This window comes from Bufo gargarizans, chromosome 3 (genome assembly GCF_014858855.1).
Source record: "Bufo gargarizans isolate SCDJY-AF-19 chromosome 3, ASM1485885v1, whole genome shotgun sequence".
In the NCBI taxonomy this organism is placed as follows: domain Eukaryota; kingdom Metazoa; phylum Chordata; class Amphibia; order Anura; family Bufonidae; genus Bufo; species Bufo gargarizans.
Genome location: NC_058082.1, coordinates 65,365,714 through 65,381,711, shown reverse-complemented (window position 1 = coordinate 65,381,711; position 15,998 = coordinate 65,365,714).

The window sequence follows — 15,998 nt, the reverse complement described above, 5'->3', positions numbered from 1 at the left end:
CTGATACTGAGTGGAATCCATGCATCCCTCAACTTTGACAAGATTCTCAGTCCCTGCACTGACCACACAGCCCCACAGCATGATGGAACCACCACCATATTTTACTGTAGGTAGCAGGTGTTTTTCTTGGAATGCTGTGTTCTTTTTCCTCCATGCATAGCGCCCCTTGTTACAGTATGGCCAAATAACTAAATTTTAGTTTCATCAGTCCACAGCACCTTATTCCAAAATGAAGCTGGCTTGTCCAAATGTGCTTTAGCCCACCTCTAGCGGCACTTTTTGTGCTGTGGGTGGAGAAAAGACTTCCTCTGCATCACTCTCGCATACAGCATCTCCTTGTGTAAAGTGCGCCGAATGTTTGAACGATGCACAGTGACTCCATCTGCAGCAAGATGATGTTGTAGGTCTTTGGTGCTGGTCTGTGGGTTGACTCTGACTGTTCTCACCATTCGTCGCTTCTGTCTATCCGAGATTTTTCTTGGTCTGCCACTTTGAGCCTTAACTCTGAGACAGCTTTCTGTATCCTTCCCCTAAACCATGATGGTGAACAATCTTTGTCTTCAGGTCATTTGAGAGTTGTTTTGAGACCCCCGCGTTGCTACTTTTCATAGAAAATTAAAAAAGGAGGGAAACTTACAATTGACCCCCTTAAATACTCTTTCTCATAATTGGATTCACCTGTGTATGTAGGTCAGGGGTCACTGAGCTTACCAAGCCAATTTGAGTTCCAATAATTAGTTCTAAAGGTTTTGGAATCAATAAAATGATAACAGTGCCCAAATTTATGCACCTGCCTAATTTTGTTTAAACAATTATAGCACAGTTTCTGTAAATTCAATAAACTTAATTTCACTTCTCGAATATCACTGTGTGTGTCTCCTATATAATATATTTAACTGACATTTTTTATCGTAACAACCAACGATTAATACAGGAAAATCATGACGATTAACAAGGTCTCCCAAACTTTCGCATCCCACTGTATATATACGCACTTCACTCTTTAAGTTTTTTCTGGTCAAAGAATATATGCTCAGTTCACTTCTGCAGTTATTTCTGTTGAAAGTGTATAGGGGCATTTTGCAGTAAAAAAAAGATAAATATATACGCACTGTTGCAGTTATTTCTGGTTAAAGCGTATAGGGGCGTATTTCAGTACTACAAGAAAAATATATTTTCAGTGCATTTCTGCAGTTAGAAACATAGAAACTTAGAATGTGTCGGCAGATAAGAACCATTTGGCCCATCTAGTCTGCCCAATATACTAAGTACCATGGATAGCCCCTGGCCCTATCTTATATGAAGGATGGCCTTATGCCTATCCCATGCATGCTTAAACTCCTTCACTGTATTTGCAGCTACCACTTCTGCAGGAAGGCTATTCCATGCATCCACTACTCTCTCAGTAAAGTAATACTTCCTGATATTTTTTAAACCTTTGCCCCTCTAATTTAAAACTATGTCCTCTTGTAGCAGTTTTTCTTCTTTTAAATATTCTCTCCTCTTTTACCTTGTTGATTCCCTTTATGTATGTAAAAGTTTCTATCATATCCCCTCTGTCTCGTATTTCTTCCAAGCTATACATGTTAAGGTCCTTTAATCTTTCCTGGTAAGTTTTATCCTGCAATCCATGTACCAGTTTAGTAGCTCTTCTCTGAACTCTCTGCAAAGTATCAATATCCTTCTGGAGATATGGTCTCCAGTACTGCGCACAATACTCCAAATGAGGTCTCACTAGTGCTCTGTAGAGCGGCATGAGAACCTCCCTCTTTCTACTGGTAATGCCTCTCCCTATACAGCCAAGCATTCTGCTAGCATTTCCTGCTGCTCTATGACATTGTCTGCCTACCTTTAAGTCTTCTGAAATAATCATCCCTAAATCCCTTTCCTCAGATACTGAGGTTAGGACTGTATGGCTGGGAAAGCATGGCTGGGATTCAGTAGGGAGGCAGCAGTGGGAGGTCGGGAGCTAAAAGTGCCCGGGTAGAGCATCTGCTTTGCAGAAGCCTACCTACCCAGGAAGTAGTAGTGCAGGGGTTCACGGAAGTAGCGGCGGTAGCAGTCAGTAAGTGCTCTGTTATACAGTATGTGGTAAAATCTTTATTGAAGTATTTTGGTGGAAAAATAAATTTTTTTCAGCGTTCAGTGTTGCAGTTATATGTGGTAAAATATTTTGTGACTTATTTTTTGGGAATTTTTTTTTATTCAGCATTCAACGCTGCACTTTGTGAATTATTTCAGTGGAAAAAACTAATTTCATTCAGCGTTTAGCACTGCAGTTATATGCAGTAAAATCTTTAGGGACTTAGCGTTAAGCGCTGCACTTATATGTGTTAAAATCTTTTGTAAATTATTTTGGTGGAAAAACTAATTTCCACCTCCGCCATTAACTTCCTCCTCTCTTTATTTTCATCCTCAGACACACTGACTTGACACCCCCCAGCAATATATACAGTGGATATAAAAAATCTACACACCCCTGTTAAAATGTCAGGTTTCTGTGATGTAAAAAAAATTTGACAAAGATAAAGCATTTCACAACTTTTTCCACCTTTAATGTGACCTATAAACCTTACAACTCAATTGAAAAACACACTGAAATCTTTTAGGTAGAGGGAAGAAAAAATATAAAAATAAAATAATATGGTTGCATAAGTGTGCACCTTTTGATTTTATTACAGTACTCATTCTTTTTGGGTAGGAGTCTATCAGCATGGCACATTTTGACTTAGCAAGATTTGCCCACTCTTCTTTGCAAAAACACAGAAAATCTGGCGGATTGCAAGGGCATCTCCTGTGCACAGCCCTCTTCAGATCACCCTACAGATTTTCAATCGGATTCAGATCTGGGCTCTGACTGGGCCATTTCAAAACTTTAATGTTCTTCTGGTGAAGCCATTCCTTTGTTGATTTGGATGTATGCTTTGGGTCGTTGTCATGCTGAAAGATGAAGTTCCTCTTTATGTTCAGCTTTCTAGCAGAAGCCTGAAGGTTTTGTGCCAATATTGACTGGTATTTGGAACTGTTCATAATTCCCTCTAGCTCAAAGGGAACCTGTCACCTTCAACAAACATCCCAAGCTGGCAGCAGTACTTTAGAGTAGCCAGCAGCATGTTTGTAATGATCATTTGCTTCCTGCAGGCAGATGAAGCAAAAGCTGTAAAAACGTTCTTTAATCCCCTGCCGGTGCACTTCTCCACACATGCTTGAAGTCACGGAAGCAGCGGTTTTCTTGCTTCAAGTCACGGTAACCACGCCCCCTTGCCTGCCCCTTCGCTGAGATTGACAGCTGGCAGTTTGGCAAAGCCAGCCGAACTGTCGTGCATAAGCGCTGTCAATCACAGCGAAGGTGCAGGGAAGGGGGCGTGGTTACCGTGACTTGAAGCAAGGAGGCAGCTGCCTCGTTGACTTCAAGCCTGACTAGAGAGGCACGCCGGCAGGGGATAAAAGAACGTTTTTACAGCTTTTGCTTCATCTGCCTGCAGGAAGAAAATGATCGTTACAAACATGCTGCTGGCTACTCTAAGGTACTGCTGCCGGCTTGGGATGTTTGTTGGGATGTGTTCCATGGGATATCTAATGCCTTAGAAATTCTTTTGCACCCCTCTCCTGACTGATACCTTTTAGCAATGAGATCCCTCTGATGCTTTGGAAGCTCTCTGTGGACCATGGCTTTTGTTGTGGGATGTGACTAAGAACATTTCAGGAAAGACCAACTAGAGCAGCTGAACTTTATTTGGGGTTAATCAGAGGCACTTTAAATGATGGCAGGTGTATGCTGACTCCTATTTAACATGATTTTGAATCTGATCGCTTAATTCTGAACACAGCTACATCCTCAGTTATAAGAGGGTGTGCACACTTATGCAACCACATTATTTTTTTGTTTTCTTCCCTCTACCTAAAAGATTTCAGTTTGTTTTTCAATTGAATGGTACAGTTTATAGGTTACATTAAAAGGTGGAAAAAGATCTGAAATGATTTATCTTTGTCTCATTTTTTTACATCACAGAAACCTAACATTTTAACATGGGTGTGTAGACTTTTTATATCCACTGTATAAGTGGTGCCAGCACCATCTAGAGGCGAATAAAAGTAAATGACACTGCCAGCCTGTTAAAGGGAATTACAGCATGATATCACAATACATTTGATATGACATTTAGGGCTCATTTACACGGCCGTATGAACGAATCAGCACCAGTTCCGCAATTTTGCGGAAGGTCTGCAGATCCATTCATTTCTATGGGCCCTCAAAAGATGCGGACAGCACACCGTGTGCTGTTTGCGTCCATTTTTCTGTACCGCGGCTCTGCAGAAAAGATAGAACATGTCCTATTCTTGTCCGCAAACTCTTACAAGAATAGGCATTTTCTATTATGGTTGCAGTCATGTGCGGTCCGCAAATTGCAGAATGCACATGGCCGGTAGCCGTGTTTTGCGGATTCGCAAAGCACTACGGCCGTCTGAATGGACCCTTAGCAAGAGTTTAAAGTGCCCACATATAGCACATAGTGGGACAATGCATCAAGATGAATCAGGCGTGGATCAGTCAGGATTTCCACACACCAATGCCTGATGCATCAGACTAGATCATCCATGGTGCCACACTAATAGTGATGGACAAACATCGGCCACGGCGGATCGCGAACGCGCGTTTGCGATCAAATGTTTGTGAACCACGCATTCTCGGCGGGCCTCATTGACTTTAATGGCAGGTGAACCTAAAAAACCTTCAGGTCCAATTTTCAGCCACCAAATACTTACTAGAAGTGCACAAATAGTCCCACAACATGGACAGTGACATACCAGAGAGGGATCATTGGCAAAAATTCCCACAAAAAATATGTAATTTAATCAGGGGCCATTTTTATGCGTCTTAAAAAGAAACTCTCAAAAATGTGCCCTGCTGGAGAACTTGTGATGCTGTGGCTTGAGGGACATTAGGCGGTCGCTGGATAAAATTTTACTGTGGGCCACTGGAGTACAGGCCCAAAAAATTAGGCATTCACCTGACAGAAAATAACTTGTGAATATGTGGGTGGAGGTACATTAGGCGGTTACTGGCTAAAAATGTTACTGTAGGCCAGTACAGGCCCCAAAAATTAGACATTCACCTGACAGAAAGGCTGAATGCACACGGCCATGTTATCCCGGCCTGGCATCCTGCTGACAGCAGGAGCGCCCGGCGTCATTGGTTGCTATGACACCGTGCGCTACATGCCGCCGCTGCACTACAATAATACACTCATATGCCATGGAACACGACCATGTGCATTTGGCCAAAAGAACTTGTGATGATGTGGCTGGAGGTACATTAGGCAGTCACTGGATTCAAATTTTACTGTAGGCTACTGGAGTACAGGCCCCAAAAGTTAGGCATTCACCTGACAGAAAAGAACTTGTGATGATGTGGCTGATGGTACATTAGGCAGTCACTGGATTGAAATGTTACTGTCAGCCAGTAGAGGCCCCAAAAATTAGGCATTCACCTGACAGAAAAGAACTTGTGATTGTGTGGCTGGATGTACATTAGGCGGTCACTGGTTAAAATTTTACTGTAGGCCAGTACAGGCCGGAAAAATTTGGCATTCACCTGACAGAAAGGAACTTGTGAAGATGTGGCTGGAGGTACATTAGGTGGTCACTAAATTAAAATTTTACTGTCAGCCAGTAGAGGCCCCAAAAATTAGGCATTCACCTGACTATGCATTCACTGTACATAAAAGATCAAGTGATTATGTGTCCGGAGGTACATTAGACGGTCAATGCATATGAATTTTACTGCCGGCCAGTGGACTACAGGCCACAAAAATTATTAATTCACCGTACAGAAAAGAACATTTGATAATGTGGCTGGAGGTACATTAGGCGGACACAAAATAACAATTTTACTGCAGGCCAGTGGATTACAGGACCGAAAAATAATTCATTTACCGGACAGAAAACATCAAGTGATTATCTGGCTGGAGGTATATTAGACGTCATTGGATATCAATTTTACTGCAGGCCAGTACAAATACATGTCAAATACATATGTTTAAAAGAACAAAAAATATAAAATTGGTCTAAAAACATGGCTAACAAAATCCCCCGTCTTGAAAAAAACCCAAATGATAATAGTTGAAATTTGATAACACGTGGTTGTCACAGGTGTTGAATTCCTCCGAGGTCCCAAACATTAGGCATTCACCGGACAGAAAAAGCCTTTTATGCCACTGTATTTACATAAGACATGGACCATTATTTCTTCTGGGTAGTGACGGATATGTGTGGGCTGGCATGAGGAAATTCAATTAAACATCATCATGACAGGTGTTGAATTCCTCTGAGATCCATGCCTCATTCATTTTTATCATGAGCTAGGCGAGTGTGCTTATCAGTCACGATCCCCCCCTGCTGCGCTGAACGTCCTTTCGGACGGGACACTCAACTAGGGGCAAGCCAAGAGTTCCATTGCAAACTGTGCCAGCTCTGGCCACAGGTCAAGCCTGCACACGCAGTAGTCAAGGGGTTTCTCGCTTCTCAAAGCATCCACATTGGCCATTAACCCAATATAGTCGGACACCTGTGAGTCTTGCTTGTAGGATTGGTAGAATTGCAGGTAGGATTGGTACAAGCAACTGTACCATCGCCCGCAACAGCAGAACGCAGCATCTCTCGCAGCAAGGACTGGGATTGCTGCATTCTACCAGCCCTCTGTGATGCTGGTAACATTTCCCCCATTTTGTGTTTGTACCGGGGGTCTAAGTACGTTGCCACCCAGTACTAGTCCTTGCCCTTTATGCTTTTTATATGGGGGTCACTCTTCAAACACTGGAGCATTAAGACCCCCATTTGCACTGAATTGGAAGCGGTGGAGTGGCCTGGCTCCTGTTCATTGCACAGGAGAATGTCGTCCTCGGTCTCCTCCCCCCAGCCACGGACAACACCAGCAATCCCCCAAAAAGTTTAAAGTCCCCCTCAAAGCCTGCTCTTCTTGCTTCTTCTCCTCCTCCCCCCAGCCACCATCCTCCTCTGACTCCTCCTCAGACTCCTGCTGACTTGTATTAGATGGAGTAGCCCCCCTGGGAATTCATTCAGCATTGCGACTTCCTCATCTTCCTGCTCCTCGACGGCTTGATCAATGACATAATGCAATGCATGCTCCAGAAAGAAAGCATAAGTTATGATGTCACTGATGGCGCCCTGCCTGCGACTGACCAGATTGGCACGGTGAAAAAAAAACAAGCTCCCAGAACCTGTCCTGCTGCAGAGTTCGTACAGGTAGTCATTAACGCATGTTGCTGCTGGAGTACCCGACCAGTACCACCCCTGCAGAATGTCCTGCCTCTTCCTCTGCCTGTCATTTTCAAAATGACCCCGTGACTAAGTCCCTAGAAAAGAGCAGTATTTGTGGTATCAGGTATATCACAGGCCTCAATCAATATGTGGTGGAAACAAGTATATCAAGCCCCTTAATCAGTATTTTGTGGAAGCAGGAATATCGCAACCCTCAATCAGAATTTTGCGGAAGTAGGTATATCAAACCCCTTAATCAGTATTTTGTAAAAGCAGGTATATCGCAGCCCTCAATCAGTATTTTGTGGAAGCAGGTAGATCAAACCCCTTGATCAGTATTTTGTGGAAGCAGCTATATCGTAGCCCTCAATCAGTATTTTGCGGAAGCAGGTAGATCAAACCCCTTGATCAGTATTTTCTGTAAGCTGGTATATCGTTGTTCACTATCAGTATTTTGTGAAAGCAGGCATATCAAATACCTTAATCGATATTTTGTGGAAGCAGATATATCGCTGGCTTCAATCAATATTTGGTGGAAACAGGTATATCAAACCCCTTAATCAGTATTTTGTAGAAGCAGGTATATCGCAGCCCTAAATCAATATTTTGTAGAAGCAGGCAGATCAAACCCCATAATCCGTATTTTGTGTAAGCAGGTATATCGCAGCTCTCAGTAAATATTTGGTGGAAGTAGGCATAGCAAACCCCTTAATCAGAATTTTGTGGAAGCAGGTATATTGCTGCTCTCAATCAGTATCTTGTGGAAGCAGGTATAGCAAACCCCTGATTCACAATTTTGTGGAAATAGTTATATCGCAGCCCTCAATCAGTATTTTATGGAAGCAGGTATATCGCAGGACTCAATCAATATTTAGTGGAAAAAGGTATATCGAATCTGTGCATCAGTATTTTGTGGAAGCAGGTATATCGCAGCCCTCAATCAATATTTTGTGGAAGCAGGTATAGCAAACCCCTTAATCTGTATTTTGTGGAAGCAGTTAAATCGCAGCCCTCAATCAGTATTTTGTGGAAGCAGGTATATCGAATCCCTTATTCAGTATTTTGTGGAAGCAGGTATATCGAAGCCCTCAATCAGTATTTTGTGGAAGCAAGTATATCAAACCCCTAAAACTGTACATTCTGGAAGTAGGTATATCGCAGGCCTCAATCAATATTTTGAGGAAAAAGATATATCGAATTCCTTAATTGGTATTTTGTGGAACCAGATATATCATAGGCCTTAATCAATATTTGGTTGAAACAAGTATATCAAGCCCCTTAATCAGTATTTTGTGGAAGCAGGTATATCAAACCCCTCAATCAGAATTTTGTGGAAGCAGGTATATAAAACCCCTTGATCAATATTTTGTGTTAGCAGGTTTTTTCGTAGCCCTCTATCAGTATTTTGTGGAAGCGGATATATCAAATACCTTAATAGATAGTTTGTGGAAGCAGGTATATCGCAGGTCTCAATCAATATTTTATGGAAACAGGTATATTGAACCCTTAATCATTATTTTGTGGAAGCAGGTATATCGCAGCCCTCAATAAGTATTTTGTGGAAGCAGGTATATCAAACCCCTTAATCCGTATTTTGTGGAAGCACGTATATCACAGCTCTCAACCAATATTTTGTTAAAGCAGGTATATCAAACCCCTTAATCAGAATTTTGTGGAAGCAGGTATATTGCTGCTCTCAATCAGTATTTTGTGAAAGCAGGTATATCAAACCCCTTAATCAATATTTTGTGGAAGCAGGTATATCGTAGCCCTCAATCAGTATTTTGTTGAAGCAGGTATATCAAACCCCTTAATCCGTATTTTGTGGAAGCAGGTATATTGAAGGCCTCAATCAATATTTGGTGGAAACAGGTATATATCGAACCTGTGAATCAGTATTTTGTGGAAGCAGGTATATCACAGACCTCAATCAATATTTTGTGGAAGCAGGTATATCAAACCCCTTAATCAGTATTTTGTGGAAGCAGGTATATCGCAGCCCTCAATCTGTATTTTGTGGAAGCAGGCATATTAAACCCCTTAATCCATATTTTGTGGAAGCAGGTATATCGCAGCCCACAATCAGTATTTTATGGAAGCAGATATCAAACCCCTTAAACTGTATATTGTGGAAGCAGGTATATCAAATACCTTAATCAATATTTTATGGAAGCAGTTATATCGCAGGCTTCAATCAATATTTGGTGGAAACAGGTATATCGAACCCCTTAATCAGTATTTTGTGGAAGCAGGTATATCAAAACCCTTAATCTGTATTTTGTAGAAGCAGGTATATTGCAGCCCTCAATCAGTATTTTGTGGAAACAGGTATAACAAATCCCTTAATCAGTATTTTGTGGAAGCAGGTATATCAAAAACCTTAATCTGTATTTTGTAGAAGCAGGTATATTGCAGCCCTCAATCAGTATTTTGTGGAAACAGGTATATCACAGCCCTCTATAAGTATTTTGTGGAAGCAGGTATTTCAAATCCCTTAATCAGTATTTTGTGGAAACAGGTATATCAAAATCCTTAATCTTTATTTTGTGGAACCAGGTATTTTGTAGGCCTCAATCAATATTTGGTTGAAGCAGGTATATCAAGCCCCATAATCAGTATTTTGTGATAGCAGGAATATCGTAGCCCTCAATCAGTATTTTGTGAAAGCATGTATATCAAACCCCTTGATCAGTATTTTGTGGTAGCAGGTATATCGCAGCCCTCAATCCGTATTTTGTTGAAGCAAATATATCAAACCCATTAATCCATATTTTGTGGAAGCAGGTATATCGCCGACCTCAATAAGTATTTTGTGGACACAGGTATATCAAACTCCTTAATCTGTATTTTGTGTAAGCAGGTATATCGCAGCCCTCAATCAGTATTTTGTGGAAGCAGGTATATCGAATCCCTTAATCAATATTTTGTGGAAGCAGGTATATTGCAGCCCTTAATCAGTATATTGTGGAAGCAGGTATATCAAACCCCTCAATCAATATTTGGTGGACACAGGTATATTGAATTCCTTAATCAGTATTTTGTGGAACCAGGTATATAGTAGGCCTCAATCAATAGTTGGTTGAAACAGGTATATCAAGCCCCTTATTCAGTATTTTGTGGAAGCATGAATATCGTAGCCCTCAATCATTATTTTGTGAAAGCAGGTATATCAAACCCCTCAATCAGTGTTTTGTGGAAGCAGGTATATCAAACCCCTTGATCAGTATTTTGTGTAAACAGGTATATCGCAGCCCTAAATAATTTTTTTGTGGAAGCAGGTATATCAAACGCTTTAATTAGCATTTCGTGAAAGCAGGTATATCGCAGGTCTCAATGAATATTTGGTGGAAACAGGTATATTGAACCCCTTAATCATTAGTTTGTGGAAGCAGGTATATTGCAGCCCTCAATGAGTATTTTGTGGAAGCTGGTATATCAAACCCCTTAATCAGTAATTTGTGAAAGCAGGTATATCGCAGCCCTCAATGAGTATTTTGTTAAAGCAGATATATCAAACCCCTTAATCCGTATTTTATGGAAGCAGGTATAGTGCAAGCCTCAATCAATATTTGGTGGAAACAGGTATATCGAATCTGTGAATCAGTATTTTGTGGAAGCAGGTATATCGCAGCCCTCAATTAATTTTTTGTGGAAACAGTTATATCAAACCCCTTAATCAGTATTTTGTGGAAGCAGGTATATCGCAGCCCTCAATCAGTATTTTGTCGAAGCAGGTATATCGCAGCCCTCAATGAGTATTTCGTGGAAGCAGGTATATCGCAGCCCTCAATCAGTATTTTGTTGAAACAGATATATCAAACCCCTTAATCCGTATTTTGCATGAAGCAGGTACAGTACAGACCAAAAGTTTGGACACACCTTCTCATTCAAAGAGTTTTCTTTATTTTCATGACTATGAAAATTGTAGATTCACACTGAAGGCATCAAAACTATGAATTAACACATGTGGAATTATATACATAACACAACTGAAAATATGTCATATTCTAGGTTCTTCAAAGTAGCAACCTTTTGCTTTGATTACTGCTTTGCACACTTTTGGCATTCTCTTGATGAGCTTCAAGAGGTAGTCATCTGAAATGGTTTTTACTTCACAGGTGTGCCCTGTCAGGTTTAATAAGTGGGATTTCTTGCCTTATAAATGGGTTTGGGACCATCAGTTGCGTTGTGGAGAAGTCAGGTGGATACATAGCTGATAGTCCTACTGAATAGACTGTTAGAATTTGTATTATGGCAAGAAAAAAGCAGCTAAGTAAAGAAAAACGAGTGGCCATCATTAATTTAAGAAATGAAGGTCAGTCAGTCCGAAAAATTGGGAAAACTTTGAAAGTGTCCCCAAGTGCAGTCACAAAAATTATAAAGCGCTACAAAGAAACTGGCTCACATGCGGCCCACCCCAGGAAAGGAAGACCAAGAGTCACCTCTGCTGCGGAGGATAAGTTCATCCGAGTCACCAGCCTCAGAAATCGCAGGTTGGTAGCAGCTCAGATTAGAGACCAGGTCAATGCCACACAGAGTTCTAGCAGCAGATACATCTCTAGAACAACTCTTAAGAGGAGACTGTGTGAATCAGGCCTTCATGATAGAATATCTGCTAGTAAACCACTGCTAAGGAGAGCAGCAAGCAGAAGAGACTTGTTTGGGCTAAAGAACACAAGGAATGGACATTAGACCAGTGGAAATCTGTGCTTTAGTCTGATGAGTCCAAATGTGAGATCTTTGGTTCCAACCACTGTGTCTTTGTGTGACACAGAAAAGGTGAACGGATGGACTCTACATGTCTGGTTCCCACCGTGAAGCATGGAGGAGGAGGTGTGATGGTGTGGGGGTGCTTTGCTGGTGACACTGTTGGGGATTTATTCAAAATTGAAGGCATACTGAACCAGCATGGCTACCACAGCATCTTGCAGCGGCATGCTATTCCATCCGGTTTGCGTTTAGTTGGACCATCATTTATTTTTCAACAGGACAATGACCCCAAACACACCTGCAGGCTGTGTAAGGGCTATTTGAACATGAAGGAGAGTGATGGGGTGCTGCGCCAGATGAGCTGGCCTCCACAGTCACCGGACCTGAACCCAATCAAGATGGTTTGGGGTAAGCTGGACCGCAGAGTGAAAGCAAAAGGGCCAACAAGTGCTAAGCATCTCTGGGAACTCCTTCAAGACTGTTGGAAGACCATTTCAGGTGACTACCTCTTGAAGCTCATCAAGGGATTGCCAAGAGTGTGCAAAGCAGTAATCAAAGCAAAACATATGACATATTTTCAGTTGTTTCACACTTTTTTGTTTTGTATATAATTCCACATGAGTTAATTCATAGTTTTGATGCCTTCAGTGTGAATCTACAATTTTCATAGTCATAAAAATAAAGAAAACTCTTTGAATGAGAAGGTGTGTCCAAACTTTTGGTCTGTACTGTATATCTCAGGCCTCTATTAATATTTGGTAGAAGCAGGTATATCGAACCTATGAATCAGTATTTTGTGGAACCAGGTATATCGCAGACCTCAATCAATATTTTGTGGAAGCAGGTATATCAAACCCCTTAATCAGTATTTTGTGGAAGCAGGTATATCAAACCCCTTAATCAGTATTTTGTGGAAGCAGGTATATTGCAGCCCTCAATCAGTATTTTGTGTAAGCAGGTATAGCAAACCCCTTAATCTGTATTTTGTGGAAGCAGGTATATTGCAGCCCTCAATCAGTATTTTGCGGAAGCAGGTTTACCGATTCCCTTAATCAGTATTTTGTGGAAGCAGGTATATTGCAGCCCTCAATCAGTATTTTGTGGAAATGGGTATATCAAACCTTTTAAAACGTATATTGTTGAACCAAGTATATCGTATGCCTCAATCAAAATTTGGTTAAAACAGGTTTATCAAACCCCTTAATCAGTATTTTGTGGAAGCAGGAATATCATAGCCCTTAACCAGTATTTTGTGTAAGCAGGCATATCGTAGCCCTCTATTAGTATTTTGTGGAAGCAGGTATGTTTAATACCATAATCGATATTTTGTGGAAGCAGGTATATCGCAGGCTTCAATCAATATTTGGTGGAAACAGGTATATCGAACTCCTTAATCAGTATTTTGTGGAAGCAGGTATATCGCAGCCCTCAATCAATATTTGGCGAAAAACGGTATATCGAACCCCTTTAATCAGAATTTTGTGAAAGCAGGTATATCTCAGCCCCTAATCAATATTTGGTGGAAGCTGTTATATCAAACTCCTCAATCAATATTTTGTGGAAACAGATATATCGAACTCCTTAATCACTATTTTGTGGAAGCAGGTTTATCACACCCCTTAATTTATTTTATTTTTTGCCATAACAGTTATATCACAACACCCTGTTTATTTGGGTCAGCAGTTATATCGCAGCCCTCAATCAGTATTTTGTGGTAAAAGGTATATCACACCCCTCAATCATTTTTTTTTGGGAAGGGGGGCAACAGGTATATCACAACTGTTGCAAGTAGTTGTTCTAATAGCGCTTGTACCCCTATATAGCTGTGGTATTGCAGCAGATCCGCACACAACTGCTGCACAATAGAAATGCACTACTGTATATACTTTCTATGTTAGTAAATATATTATAGGTATATCACACCCCTCAATCAGTTTTTTTGGGGGGCAACAGGTATATCACACCCGTTGCAATTAGTTGTTCCAATAGCATTTGTCCCTCTATATAGCTGCGGTATCGCAATACAAATGTACTGTAATATATTTTCTACGTTAGAAAGTATATTATACGTATATCACACCGCTCAGTATATCACACCTATCGATAGCACACCTATACCAGACCTTAAAAGTACTTTGTGGCCCTGTTACCTAGCATTTGTTTTCCGTAACAGTCTGTTCCTGCTCCACAATGCAACCTCGCCCTACACTGGCAAAACACAGAATGTAAATAGGCTGCTAGATCTAGTTCTTTGATAGGGTGGGGGTTTTGTCCATGTGCTGAAATGTTTTAATTGGCTTTCCTGTCCTCCTGATGGATGTGTCATCCACGCGCAAATTTCACTGCAAAACAACTGCCAGGCTAACTGCAAGGCCATCTCTACACACCAACAGTTTGATGAAAGAGACCGGTTTCTTCTGGCTACCTGCCTCAGCTACTATTCTGATGCTGTTACCCACCTGATACCACACATCTGATGCCTTGTGCTCCTTCTTTCACCCACCATCTTCAGTGCGTACTGGTATTGCCACCCACCTCCACAGTATGTCACCTTTCCACTCTGTGGCCTCCAGTGGCTGTCGCCACCTCCAGACTTGGTCATTATGCGACTCTGTTGCCTACTCATACTGCTTACACCTTTAGACCCTGTCATTGGACCACTCTGTGGCCTTCTCATGCTGTTACCACCCTCCCCACTTCATGACTGGTCCACTATTTTGGCTTTTGGCCTGGCTGACATAATCATTTATTTGACACTTCTTCTGATATGTCAGAAGTAAGGAAAAATGAGACGCACAACGGATCCTGTCTGTGTAGCAGCTTTAAGGCCTGTATGGTCCCATCAGAATTGGGTAGAAAACACAGAAGACGTGTCATTTATGTATCATCTCTGTTTTAGATCCACTCAATTTTTTTCTTTACCTTTAGTAATACTGATGGATTATTGAGCAAACGCTGACCGAGTGAAGGCATATACTCCATAGACAGGATCAGTTTTTTCTGGGTAATTGTTCTGACGGATCAGAGAATGGGGAAAATGAATCAGGGACGTCAACACAAACTTACTGCTGACACCCTCTCCACTCTGTTGGGGGGCTCTACTTGTATAAGCGTTTAATAGAACTGGTTCTGTTGACATATATGTGGAATCATCTGGCGCTAACATCGACCTGTAAGGCTGAGTTAATACTACTGTACTTGAGTTATTTGTTTAGTTTTGGTCCCGTGACCGCCCAAATAAGTGAATTATGCAGTCATCTGCATGTCATACGGACTCACAGTATTATTTCACTACCAAAGCAGACTCCCTATGCGTGTTACTGCAAGGCACAGTGTTCTACACCACTATAAAGGCTCTCAGCAGCCAGGAAAGAGACATTTTTCAATGCAATTCACCGTGAATAAATTCAGATCAAAGCAAATTTTTCCCAAAAATTCGGCAAACCAGCCAAATCGAATTTTTTAAAAATTCACTCATCTTAAGTTATAGTTATTAGATTTCTGGAGAAGGGTTATTGATCCAGGGAGTATTCTGACTGTACATGTCGGGCAGAGCTGTGAGATGCCCTAATATTCTGACGTTCTTCTTCATTAGCCCCAGGCTAAGAGGGTTGCATCATAATGTTGTTTTCCCTTGCAACCAGATGCCGCTGCCTCATCGAGGCAGTGCCGACCAGGGGAACCATGACACATACCTTGTGAAATTTGTGATGGATACTACAGCGCATGTACATCAATGTATGTGGGCATGTGGTCATTCATCCAGTTTTTAGTGATTCGTTTCCTGCCTTTAAAAAAGGTTTCATATAGGAAGATATGCTGGGCTCTTGTCTTGGTAAGTGAGAGAGGTTTAGCAAGGCAAGTCGGCAACATTGTGGGGACAGGGTATTGGAAATCCATAATATCATGGAGGAACGTAAGCAACTTGGGTCAGAAGCCCTGAATATGGGGACAATAAAGGGGCTTGATGGATGATATATAGCTGGGTAGTTCTTCCAGATATTGAG